The sequence below is a fragment of the Mytilus galloprovincialis genome, chromosome 9, assembly GCF_965363235.1.
Source record: "Mytilus galloprovincialis chromosome 9, xbMytGall1.hap1.1, whole genome shotgun sequence".
Lineage (NCBI taxonomy): Eukaryota > Metazoa > Mollusca > Bivalvia > Mytilida > Mytilidae > Mytilus > Mytilus galloprovincialis.
Window position 1 is genome coordinate 18,990,108 of NC_134846.1, and position 14,474 is coordinate 19,004,581.

At 30.6% G+C, this 14,474-nt stretch overlaps 1 long non-coding RNA gene across 3 annotated transcripts; it reads right to left on the reverse strand.

Annotated features, from left to right (window-relative positions):
* Nucleotides 1–143: 143 nt before the first annotated feature.
* On the reverse strand, nt 144–10,263 carry LOC143044563 (uncharacterized). Of its 3 annotated transcripts, none has more exons than XR_012968713.1 (5): nt 10,109–10,263; nt 7,038–7,119; nt 6,115–6,184; nt 2,298–2,378; nt 144–1,478 (listed from the first exon to the last, which is right to left on the reverse strand). It is a non-coding gene; the product is annotated as an uncharacterized LOC143044563 (long non-coding RNA). The 3 variants fall into 3 exon arrangements; XR_012968712.1 differs by having other exon boundaries at nt 10,140–10,261; XR_012968714.1 differs by lacking the exon at nt 10,109–10,263 and adding an exon at nt 7,478–7,628.
* Nucleotides 10,264–14,474: the final 4,211 nt, after the last annotated feature.

Here is a 14,474-nt window from a genome sequence, read left to right on the forward strand (position 1 = left end):
CTCCTGACTTGGTATATGTGCAAATATTTGGCGGGCTATGTTTTGTGAGATCTCAACATTTTATTCATAGTACAAAAAAATCACCATTCGTTCAAATTTGACAATAAACATTTGATAAGATTATTGAATAAGTTTGAATAATATGCGTTTCATGTTTTTATTTTTACAGGTATCACATAAATTCAAATCCTTTCAAAATTGAGGACACAATTCACAAAATTCATATAATTTCCTAACATACATAGATAACATATAAATACAATCAAGCATACATACTGATTTATAACTCGGAACAACTATATTGGAAAACGAAAGAACCAGTACAAAAAGGTATTACCAAATGTTGAAATATAAATTAATTTATATCAAATTCATTTTCATGAACTATATGCAAAATTGAATTAATAATATAGATACAAAGTGTTAAAATCTAAAAGGTTATTTTGTATGATTTAGATATCTGTGGTTAAGATTTCAGACATGTCTCATATTTCGATACTATTGAAACACATATTCTAAAAAATCACGTATAAGTATAACTGTAAAAAAATCTTTAATCATTAATTGCAATACATGTATTTATAAAGGTTCTGCATGATGGGTTAATCGCTTGGGATAACAAGCGGAATATTGGAAACCAACATATTTGTGATGATACTTTATTCAACGTTTAGCTGTTTCCTCAACACTTCGCAACAATTAGATTCCAATGGATGGTTGACTTGTCTCGTACATTCATATTTACCATGAAGTTTTGTATGTCTATGTCATTATTTGGTTTATTATTTAAAAAACGTTGGTCTGGAGTATCGAGCCAATAAACCAAAGTACTTAGCTTGGTATAGATAAACTATAATCGATGGCGAATTTAAAAACATTTCTTTAGTTTTAATTAATTTATAATTTTTTTTTTTATCTTATTTTATTTTATTGGACATGTTGTACAAGTGTAACTGATGAAAAATAACTTCAGTCGAAAAATATGCAACTTATATTTCGTAAATTGAACAAAAAAAGAAGAAAAATAGTAGGAAAGCTTTGTCTTTAAATGTATTGGTATGTAACTGAATATTTCAACAAAAACAACACGTTATTCCTGTAATGTGTCAGAAGAGCTTTTATGGATTCCCCCATCACAGGTTTACATAATTAAAGGTACAAATGTCCGCAAATCTACCTCGAATTGCTTCAAAGAAGATAAGAATAAAATAAGAAATTACATATTTTCCTAATGTTAATATGACAATTGACATTAATAAATACAAGATAGTTCATGTGCATGAACTAACTCATATTATAAACTGTTATCACAGAATTTAAAATATTTTCTAAAAACATTCTTGAAATATTAAAAAAAAAAAGATTTCTTATTTACACACTCATGCATGTTGGTAACGTGTTGTTACAGAATCAGAGTACTACGAGCAATAACAGACAGGCTACGAAACTAGCAAAAGGTACAATTATACTGGTTGCGCCTGAAAATATAAGTTAGAAGCGATAAAACATGAACTCCTCTATATACATTTTTTTTGATAAATTACAAGATATAATGCGTACCAGGTATGCGAAGTAATTGCATTCGTAGCGGGAAATGTAAATCAATCGACAGTTTACATGCAAGAAGTCTTTGTGTTTGAATTTAACTACTGATAAGGTCGGTTTGTTTTTTTTGTTGTTGTTAAAACACAAATGCTTTGTATTTGTTATGTATTTATAGGTATATGATTATTTTCACAGATTGTAAAATCAATTTGATGCTCACGTACACTGCCCAGATTACAGTATTTATTATTCATTTTTCTGAATTCATATTTTGAAATTCAAATTTAATCATTAAAAACTGTTCACTGTACTTGCAAAAATTCATTAATATTTGACCTTACTGCATCGTTCCAATATAAATATGATATATATGATAAAGTCGGAAATGAATTAGTTTCTTCCTATAAAATGAAAAGATTAGGGAAACCACTATAATATAAAAAAGAAGATGTGGTATGATTGCCAATGAGACACCTATCCACAAAAGACCAAAATGACACAGACATCAACAACTATAAATCACCGTACGGCCTTCAAAAATGAGCAAAGCTCATACCGCATAGTCAGCTATAAAAGGCCCCGACAGGACAATGTAAAACAATTCAAACGAGAAAACTAACGGCCTTATTTTTGTAAAAAAAACGAAAAACAAATATGTAACACATAAACAAACGACAACCACTGAATTACAGGCTCAATAATAGGTTAGGCAAATAATAAACTTAAAATTGAATGTTTATAATTGCATTTACCATTTGTTCTGGTTGAGTTCTTATTGGTCATAGTACTAATCATCGTTGTCATGCTTGATGTCGTTTCTGCTTCAGTAAAATCTGTAGGAATAGCCAAGAAGAATATATATGATATATGTATGTCATCTTTTAAAAGTCTTATTTAAATATTCATTCAAAGATATAAATATCTCCTTGATTGAAAATAATAGTCAGCTGTTATTGCTGTTGGTGTACTATTTAATCACATTGATCATTGATCAGTGGAGTAACTAGGTCATTTTCAAGTGTACGCCCGAACCTCGGTCAGGGCCTAAAGGCCCTATTGGATCCAGGCCAATGAACCAGCTGGTAGTAGATCAGCGGGTGCTAACCCTCCGGAAGTTTTAAAGTTATCGAGAATGACATACCATTCCTGTAAATGAAAACTCATATCAATAACAACATTCTTTAGATTCAAAATGGTTATTTTTTATTTTTATTCATTGTTTATTTAGAATCGTAAATGAACATGTGTAAATAGAACCCTGGTTTTTCGCCTGAAACTTCTCCCCGTAAAAGTTTATTTATTTATCAGTCCATTCACAGGATTTAAACAAATCAAATATTTTCATTTGATTTCTGCACAAGTTTCATAATAAAATATGGAGGTTTATAAATTTATCATGTAAATTAACTCGACATCATAGAAACCAGGCTTACGCTATACGCGTTTTCCTCCAAAACAGTGTCATTAACTTTGACCATGGTTTTACAAATGATTTATATGTACCAAATTTTAACCCCAGAATGTAACTTCTTCAAGAAATTCCTTTTAAAAAAACAAAAATTACGGAAAAATTCATCATATATAATTTCGTCATGATGCGCTGGATACTCTTTTGACCATAAACAGTTTTTGTCCAGCTTTCGTAAAATCATACGACGGTTTCACAAAGTTATTAATATATAAAAACTGTAACCACATACTGAACCTACATCCACACAGTTATAATTAAAAAAAAATGCAAACCACATTTCGAATCTAAGTACATATGGAATTGCTTTAAAAAAGGAAAGCGAGTATAGAAATCACGGTAGATTTAGACTTTGACAGAAAATTAACAAATATATAAATATGACACCAATTTTGTCATTTTATTCGAAATTACAAGCAATTGAAGAAAGACAAAGAAGGTTGATGTACTGTTAACCAATTCTTTTAATATTATCTAGATGAAAATATTTTGTTTTACCAAATTCAAGTGTACGCCCGGGCGTTTTTACGTAAACGTAGCTACGCGCATGTTGATGTAGCCATACTATACCGATACGTTATTTTAAATTCATCATGCCAAAGTTATTTGCCGATGGCCACTCTGTGTCTTTACAATAGAGGCAAATTAAACCAAAGGGACATCCAAACTTAAAAGTCGAAAATAAACTGACAATTTAAGACCATAGAAAACAAAGACAAATACAAACAGACATACACCTGTACACGAAACACTTTTGGTGAGGTGCGTGTTGTTTATTCTTTAGTTTTCTATGTTGTGTCGTGTGTGCTGTTGTTTGTTTGTCCTTTTCATTTTTAGCCATGGCGTTGTAAGTTTGTTTTAGATTGATGAGTTTGACTGTCCCTTTGGTATCTTTCGTCCCTCTTTTATAGAAATGCAAAGTTTAAATAGCGTGAGTCCATAAACGAACAAGGAGTGTTTCATATGTGCCCCGGATGGTAGACAAATATGGCTACAATCGATAGACAGATTATATGTTGTTGAATTATTTAAGGTAGCTTCTACTTATTAAAGGAGATAACTAATGTCCATCTTTCATTTCGAATAAAATTAAAATTCATGCGATCTCTATTATTAAAAATTGTAACTAAATGTTCGAAAATAACAAATTCAAAACATTACAACAATTATTTACAAGATATGTTATCTATACACACGACAAAGAGACATTGAAACTGCTGACTAGTTTCAAGTGGCTTTTATTCGAAATGCAATTTTTATTGACAATCTATTTATTTAGATTACAAACAGTCCAGTGCAGCAAATTGGACATGTTGAACCGTATTAGCTAAGTGATTTAACCCGTAACTGATAGTCCTAATATAATTTTGTTGAAAACATATAATATTGTCTCTGTTCAATGTTAGTCAAATGTTCCTGTACTAACGATTTACCATGACATGTACATTTGATTTGTCTCTATTAAATCGAATTACGAAATTTAAGCATAAGTGCACTGTCGTCGCTTCCGTTCATGTATTTTAGACCGGTACATGCACGTTGGTGCATACATAGAAGAAGACATTAAACAGTTCAAAATAAACTTCTTTTACCTTTTAGAATTCATGCACATTTCTCATAAGTGTTGTCTCTAATGCAGCTGCCTCGCTAGCTTGTACACACACACACCATATTCCTTTCATTGTATCAATTTAGTCGGTGTAATATAATAATCGTGCCTTCTTACACATAATAATAAACGGCTGTATTGTCTATTTTGTATATTTTAATATGCATTTTGAAAAAAAAATAAATCATTAACAGTGTCCATTTTAAGGGGGGGGGATGAATTATACAAACAGTCATCTTTATTGGATTTAACTCTTTTAGGTTGCATTTCTGTTAATATTGACTATGTAATTTCCCATAGGAACTCGTTTTACGGCTTAAACTGTACCACTTTTACTATGAAGTTTTGAAAAAAATCTTCTAGAATTGAAAGTTCATATGCACCACAATTTTTTTCAAAGGTCAAAATATAGGGCTGTGCGGCATATTTTCAATATGCCCTGAACTTCTCAGAGTTTTAAATAACACTAATTTTCTTAACTACCCCTACCTCGAATGAAAGGTTACCGAAGATTTCAATGTAAACAATATGCACATGCATATTTACTGGTAATATTCCCAAGTTATTTCTCTGTGAGATGGAACACAGAGAGCATAACTGGGAACCAGTATTTGTAAACAAAATTAATTTTCTATGAATAAAAGAGGCGTGGTTTGAGAATCAGCTGTATTTACAAAGTGCAACCTTTAATGGGTTATTCTTAAATGTTTTTTTTATCTTTATTTGTATCTTAAATGTAGGTCTCTGACCTACATTAACATTCAGCAAAAACAAGAGGCACATAAAAAAAAATAGGTTAACAGTTAGTTCTATTTAATATTTGATTATTTTTCCTTTATTTTGCACGTGTTTTCAAAATCCCTTTTACATCTTTCTGTTTAACTTCAGGTTCGTATTGTTTTTATTTAAGCTGTGTTCTCTGACCTCTTATTGCCAAAATGAAGATTAGTTTGAAAAAATATTTATAGTTTAAAAACGTATAACAAAAATACCGAACTCCAATGTAAATTCTAAACTGAGGGGAACTAAAGAGGCCCCTCATGGGGGGGGGGGGGGTCCTAGTAATCATATAATCACCATTTTTTTGCCAATATAATCACATAATCATTAAATATTTGCTTATCTTTAGTAATCAAATAATCATAAACTAAAAATACAGTCCTAGGTAATCAAATAATCATGAGATATTTGGCTTAATAATCAAATAATCATTAAAAAAACGGCCAAGTAATCACATAATCAAAAACCCCATGAGGGCCCTCACTAAATAACCGAACACCATCATTCTAAAGAAAAAGTGAAAACAACTGTCCTATTCCTGACTTGGTACGCTAATTTTATAACAGCAATTTAAATCTAAAAAAATCAGTATTTTCATGCAAGTGTCATAATACTGGCTACTGGCAAGGTGGCATCCTCATGGACTATCAGTTCATCAGCACCAGCAGAGTTATTTGGCGTTATAATGTGAGAGCATGCGCAATTAACTTACCACTTTCAACTGCAATAACCATGATAACGTAGATCATATAGATGACTATTAAACCCAATAATGTTGAGTTCTGAAAATAAAAAGAAAAGAACTATTTTTTACCACTGTCATTACCATGTTCGATTGCCGTTATTCATTTTAAATAAATATCAAAATGACTAATTCAATTTACATCCAATTTGAAATTAACCGCATAGAATACAGCAAAGCGAAGCTTGTGTTTTATTATACACCCGGACCAAACTTCCAAACATAGCAACTTTGGACGAATGAGGTGTGTGTTTTTTTCTACTCAACGAAACTATTTATATACACGTCTAAAGTTCTTAACGTTTTACACAAAAAGTCGGGGAGATATCAGGGTCAAAGAAAAACGGGCACTAATGGCAAAAGGATTATAATAAACGGACAATAACAGTTCGAAAACGACACAGAAAATTGAAGACAGAATAAAAAAAAACAATACACCCAGATAAAGTCAGTTAGTTAAAATTTAGATGCATAGGAAGGATTAATAGTTTATGTTCCTTTTAGAAAAACCATCCGCCGTTACTACTGTAATATTGCTGCTGGAGTTTTGCTTTATAAAACATGGTAAATTCATTAGGAAACCTAAATCACCTGTGATATTGTTCAATTTACTTTATCAACCATTATATTAGAGCGAAACAAATATTGACAATTTCATTAAAAGAGTACATAAAGAAAGATAATTCTAGCTCAATCTTATTCTCCTTCCGAATCGACTGTTTTGAATTTGGCTTATACAACTTTTTGTATAAAAATAAGAAGATGTGGTACAATTTCAAATAAGTATTCCCTTTTCTAGAGACCAACTTTCATAGAAGTTTAGAACTGTGTATGTTTATACGATTTTTGTCTGATAAACAGGTATGAATTATAATACAATTCCATATAATTACCTTCATTTTAATATTTTCCAAATTCTTCTTTTTTTATAATTCAAATACAAGAAGTAGAGCTGTCTTACAAATGCTGATTGATCTGTAATAGAAAAAATGAAATATTTCCATAATTTTGCTTAAAAGTTACCGGTTTAGTATTTTTAGTGGATAATTATTTCAGTTACTGACATTTGACACGCAATAATTTTCTAATGAATTATAATTTTCGAAACATACCATCACCAAAAACAATAGAACACCGGATATGTATTTCATGGTGCCATACGATTTTGTCACTGTTGTTGCAGGTAATACTTGTACTTTAGGTCTGAGTTCATCCCATTTTTTGTGTGTGTGTGCGTGTGTGTATGTGGGGAGATCACATGCTCAATCTTCTGTTTTATGTGTAATACTACATAACCTGTTGTTGGACTGCTATTTTTTTTTTATCTTATTACCTTCATAGCCAATGTACATTTGGCGGTGTCTTGTCATCATAATGTACATTTGGCGGTGTCTTGTCATCATAATGTACATTTGGCAGTGTCTTGTCATCATAATGCACATTTGGCGGTGTCTTGTCATCATACAATAAATTAAATTTGATTGCCCGATTGATATAATTCAATGGCTATGTTTAAAATCAAATATACATATTAAATTTACTGTACGGCTTTCAACAATGAACAAAACCAATATCGCTCATAACTGTTTTATGGGTAACACATCAACCTTGCGTACGTAGTATCCATAAATTCTTAAAAAATATATCCGTAGATATTCCATTATATTGACAAAGTTGGATGAGCAAACGAAACAGACTTAATAGGTTTATGCGATAATAATGGGGATAATACCATACGAAACAACTTCCTTAAAATTCAAACAGACATAAAAAAAAAACAAGTATCAAGGAAAGACGAAAAAAATAAAATTGAAGTTGATAGTAAATTTGTCAATGACGTCAACAAAACCGTTTGTAACACATTGACATTCAAGATAGCAAACATAAAACTTTTGACTAATGTGTGATTATAAACACTCAAATCATTTTATTGTGATTTAACTTCTTTTTCTTGTATTTCAAAAGAATACATGTAACGAAAAACATGCTTGAATAATTCTTGTATACGAAATACAAATATACATTTCAATGTTTATTGTAATTACAGCAAAAATCTTAAACCAAAGTTAAAAACATCCTTGTTCGTATCAATGTCTTTTGTCAACACTGTTTTTCATTCGTTTGATATGAGATCACCTCAAGTTTTTGGTGGGGATCGTGTTGCTTAGTCTTAAATTTCATATGTTGTGTTTTCTGTATTATTATGAAACGTAGGATTTACTACCCTGGTTTTCAAAAAATCAAACGTACATTTTCTGAATATTTAACGAGGCACGAGTGGTTGACCTCAATATTTAATTAAAAGATGAACAATGAAATATCATTTAATCTAGGCCAATCGAGATAACAAGTACAAAAAACGTCAACCCAAACACACACACCGATCTGTACAAGTTAGAACATTGATTTGAATTGAATTTTGTTTTACATAATGTAGTATTATTTCACAAAGTTTTTTTCAGAATTTGTGAAGATATAAAAAAGTAAAATAACAAAAAAATAGAACTCAAAGGCAAATTTAAATGCATAACGGAAAGTCACTTTTCAAATGGGAAAACCAACAGGTTTAAAAGAGTGACGAAAGATACCAGAGGGACGAAAGATACCAGATAGACAGTCAAACTCATCGATTGAAAACAGACAGACAACACCATGGCTAAAAATAAAATAGACAAACAGAGAAATAATAGTTAAGAAAACACAACATATGAAATTTAAGACTAAGCAACACGATCCCCACCAAAAACTCGAGGTGATCTCACATCAAACGAATGAAAAACAGTGAATATAAAAAAAATATGATTTTTCCCTTTTTTCTGTAAATTAAACTAGTATCATAAAACTGTGTTTATTCAGTAAACATTTCATTTTCAACAAATTTACTCTTACGGTAAATTAGGAGGTGTAAATACATATTTTTCGTCCTGTCGGGCATTATAATTAAATTAGAAATTATCGAAAAATTTATATACAAATGTATATATATATACATATATATATATATGTTTAATACATGTACAAAAGTGAAGTGATAAAACAGATTATTAAACAATATTGGACTAAAATAGTTAACTATTCATTATCCAATATATTATATTTAAAATCCTAAAGAAAAATTTAAACTTTTCAAATCGTTACTTTAAAAGGTACAGAGGGACACCAAAGTAAAGTTCCCAAAACCGTTAAACGAGGAAAATAAGTCAACACCATTACGGCTAGTAATGCGAAAAAAAGAGTAATGTGTATAACAACTTAAGCCATCACAGAAAATACTGTTGATAGAACGACCATTTATATGGCTTACATTATAATGATGAATGCTTAACTTCCAATTGATACAACAATATTTTCGCGTACACTGTTGCAAATAAACTCACCAAAGATACCAGGACTAAATTTTATATATACGCCAGACGCGCGTTTCGTCTACAAAAGAGTCATCAGTGACGCTCGAATCCCAAAAAGTTAAAAATGCCAAATAAAGTACGAAGTTGAAGAAAATTGAGATCCAAAATTCCTAAAAGTGTTGTCAAATACAGCTAAGGTGATCTATGCCTGGAAACGTGAAATGAACGTCGCTTTGCTGTTTTTTGAATAGGGTAAATCGGAAGATGAACGGTGTTGTGGTGTTATCGCAGTCTGACCCGGAGGCCCTTGGTTTGCTGTTATTCATATAGGCTAAATCGGTAGATGAACGGTGTTTTGTAGTCCGACACCGAATCGACCAGTATTTGTCCTTCATTATACATACCATTGATATTTACATTAGCAGAGAAGAAGGAATCATCCTAATAAATGTGTAGTTTTTTGTTCGACCATGACATTTATCGAACTTGAAGCAACAATTCTAAATATTTACCGAGAAAACACATTAACAAATGATTTAGCAGATTTTAGAGTGAATTAGGGAAAGACATTTTGAGGAAAGTGAAATTCTGATGCAATAAATAAGAAATTTCCTTACCTATCGTTATACAGCTGCTTTATATATTTACCTAATAAAAATATGTTGACAATTTCCCTATTTCTCGATGATTCTCTTCTTTTTAGGTGAATATAACGAAAATCATCACTATATACAATCTAACCAGTAAGGGAAGAATGACACGTTTCAAATGCGTCAAACAATAAAGTATTGAAATTTAAAAAGTAACAAAAATTTCCGTGTTGAATGTTGTTACAGGAAGCGTTTATTTCTCATTTGTTTGTACTTACCTCTGAGGAGCCAAAAATTTCTAGAATTAAACTTTTTATCTAAACCTGATTTTTGGGTTTATATGACTATAAAAAAGAATTGGTGAAGAAAACATCATATGGTAGTGCGCTTCTTTTTTTTGCTACATCCCTCTGAAAGTACCAAATTTTGATGATTTTTCCATTCTTCTTCCATTTTTACCCATTTTTAGGCTATTATCGTTTCACAATTAAACTTTTTTCATACTCTCAATAAAGATGAAGGAGACCAATCTGAATAAATTCAACTAAAAAACTACAGTTAGGTGTTAATATAAGAAAGTTTTATGCTATTTTGATGCTTTTTCGTGTCAAATTTACCATGTTGTCAATTTTGGAAATTTGTGATTTTTCTCTGTTTAAAGAACAAAATGCGTATTTTTTCAACTTCCTTGTATTAAATGATTGAATACATACATATCGATGAAATTTGAAAAGAAAAAGTTATATGGGATGTTTATGTTTCAGGCAACATAATATTTTGTACCCCTCACCCATTTTCTCAAAATTTTACCCAAAAAGACTCACGTGATTAGTACTAAATTTTGAAAATTTCATTACACAAATCTACTTATTGGAAATACACAATTCTTTCACAGAGTTAAGTTTGATTATGATAATTAACAAATTCGTTGCTATTTTCCACTTAATTAATAAATGTGCAGTGATTTGTTCGACTTTGACATTTATCGAGCTCGAAGCAACAATTCTAAATATTCACCGAGAAAACACATTTAACAAATAATTTAGCAGATTTTAGAGTGAATTAGGGAAATAATTCCAGTATGAGACTTCAATGAGACTGAACGAGACTGAAATGTCAGAAGAATACATTCTTAAGACGAAATATTATTTCACTATTTGAGATTACAGTACGTTTCTGACAATTACCTGCATTGAATCATGCATGTGTTTTGGTAATTTTTCAAATTTGATCTTGTAAAAATACAAGATTAGGTTAAAATAAGGCACAATCCATTATAAAATAAATAAAATAATGATTTCGAAACAAAAAAGACACAAAACAACCAAATGGCACATACATTTCATCATTAGCTTCTAGTTAATATAACTAAAAAGTAAAATCAGAAAAATACTGAACTTAGAGAAAAATCAATTCGGAAAGTCCATAATCACATGGCAAAATCAAATAACATAACGCATCAAAAACGAATGGACAAAAACTGTCATATTCCTGACTTGGTACAGGCATTTTCAAATGTAGAAAATGGTGGATCAAACCTGGTTTTATAGCGCTAGCCCTGTCACTTTGATGACAGTCTCATCAAATTCCGTTATATAAAAATGGTTTGAATACAGGACAAGGTTCACTAATGGCACAGTGTGGCCTCAAATATTAACTTTATCATAAAACACCAGAAAGGTCACAATTTGATTCAGAAATGGATCTATTTCAAAAGTCTTAATTAATGTTAAATAAATCAGTTCTTTTCATTAACGTACTATATTCTCCAAAGTTAGCCTATTTTGAACATTTTGTCAAAATATGATGATTTTGTGGGGTCATAGCTTCATAAAATTTAAAGGAAGGTGCCAAAAAATATATTTTGTACAGATGCTTTATTTTTATCGAGCATCTTTCATTTTACAATATTGATACGATGGAAATCTGATAATCGATTTGTTGGATTAAATTTGTATATGTTGCAAATTTCTTTGTTTAACCAGTAAACCGGAAAATGAAAAGGACAGGTTCCAGTCAAATATCAACGTCGGTTCATGCATAATGACGTCGGTGATGTGTCTGCGTCAGTCATAGTTATAAATCTGGGTTAAAGTATTTGTCGTCGTAAGACAACGACAAGCAATTTTATGAACGCTAAGCAATGTTATATAAACTGTGGGAACACCGATACGTTTAAATTGTTAACTTACAATATAAATTTTAGTACCGATAAAATATATTCAAATATTTTACTATAATGTTTGGATGATATCTTCAAATGTCATTAAATATTTCCATAGATATAAATTTCTTACATTTAGCCTGAATAGAGATTTTAACATGCTTTTCTTACAAAAATATAATTTAAAGTATGGGTCATCTTGGTATCATTAATGCAATTAATGTTTTGTATAAAATATTCATGACACAACACTGTGTATGTGAAAAATTTAGGAGATAAGTTTTGCAATATATGTTTTGAAAATAAGGATAAAAAGCAGAATCATTGAACGTGTAGTCTCCCTACAAACGAACATTTGAAATTTCCTTATCACACCTTTGACCTTTGAGAAATGGCGCAGTTGCAAAATAAAAATTATGCTTAACAAATATACATTTATTTGGTAGTTTAATACAAAAAAATCTCTGTACCTGTTTTTTTTTAGTTTGACATAAACAGAAAGTCATATAAAACATACATGCAAACACAGAGGACTACACACATTGTTTTTTACATTGCTGTTTTACAATTCAAGATGGTAATGTACAATTTTGGAAAATATCTGTACATGCCTCTGCTGGTGGACTATTAGTCCCCGAGGGTATCACCAGCCCAGTAGCCAGTACTTCGGTACTGGCATGAAAATACGGACTTTTTTTGTTATTAAAATTTGCTGTTACAAAATTAATATAAGTTAAGGAATGTATCTCCCTCATGCAAAGCTTTGATTCCTTTTCATCTTTTATATAAGCTTTGGATTTCAAATATTTTGGCCACGAGCATCACTGAAGAGACATGTATTGTCGAAATGCGCGTCTGGTGCAAGAAAATTGGTATCGTTTATTTTATATTTACATAGGTCCCAACTTGACAAACGGACTTTATAATAAGCAATATCAATATTCACTTTCCTATTAACTTTTTTCCCTAGCCAAGAATCAAGCTTAGCAGTCATTGCTTTCTTTTGTTTCTAAATTTCAATTCAGCTTTTTTTTAAAATACGTTTGTTTTAATTATCGTATACCTAGATTTTAGATATTTCTACAATACACATTTTACTACTAACAACCAATCACGAAAAAGATTGTATTCACTTCCCGGTTACCTGCAAAGCATGCGTGACAAATCAGATGTCATAAACTGTCGAAGTGACACAAAAATAAAAGATTTTTTGAAAAAAGCATATCTTGATTGATTTTATCATGAAATCTTTGTCATCTTTCGTTCAGGAAAACAAGATACATCCCGTTGTTTAATAAGGTATTTAAACTAAATTGTTAAAAGACCATTTACTGTATTGCTTGACATATTAATGTGTAAAAATACAGTTCTATTATCTAATTGTTATTTGGCTATTTGATATTTATATATTAGGTGCATTTGAGTCAACAGTACTTTTCGGATCTGGAGAAATGATTCATTATATACAATCAAGGTGAAATATTGTTAGATTGTTTTGTTTTTCTCTTATTCACTTATACCATATAGTTAACGCTACTGCCCTGTAGACCATTTGACAGAAGCCTACATTTTGACAACGTTGGGTTATCATTGTCTGGATTTGACAGTCCTTCATCATCATTGTCATTACCCATTTTTTTTGAAAGAAGAAAAGGGGAGAAATAGTTATGAAAGGTACCAGGATTGTAATTTAATACGCCAGACGCGCGTTTCGTCTTTTCAGTGATGATCATATAAAAATAGTTATAAATCCAAACAAGTACAAAGTTGAAGAGTATTGAGAATCGAAAATTCCAAAAAAGTTGTGCCAATACGGCTAATGTAATATTTTCCTTGGATAAGGAAATCCTTTGTTTTTCGAAAAAAATCACAGTTTTGTTAACAGGAAATTTATCAAATGACCATATGATTGATATTCACTGTCAACACCGAAATACTGACTACTGGGCTGGTGAAACCCTCGAATACGTAACAATTTCGTCCTTTATTTGTATCAGAAGTATGTAATCGCTGCTCCTCTGATATCGTACGTCTGGCAAAGTTCATACTTGAACTTGTTCCTTTTCATCGTTTGGTTTGCATTACTTCTTGACCATTTATGTATGATTTTATATATGTCAACAATTCAATTTAACAATTTCAAAAAAGAGTTATGGGCAACAATAATACTTTTTTGACAAGGTCAAAGCCTTCATCATGTTCCCACACGATTTTTTTAGTTAAAGATAT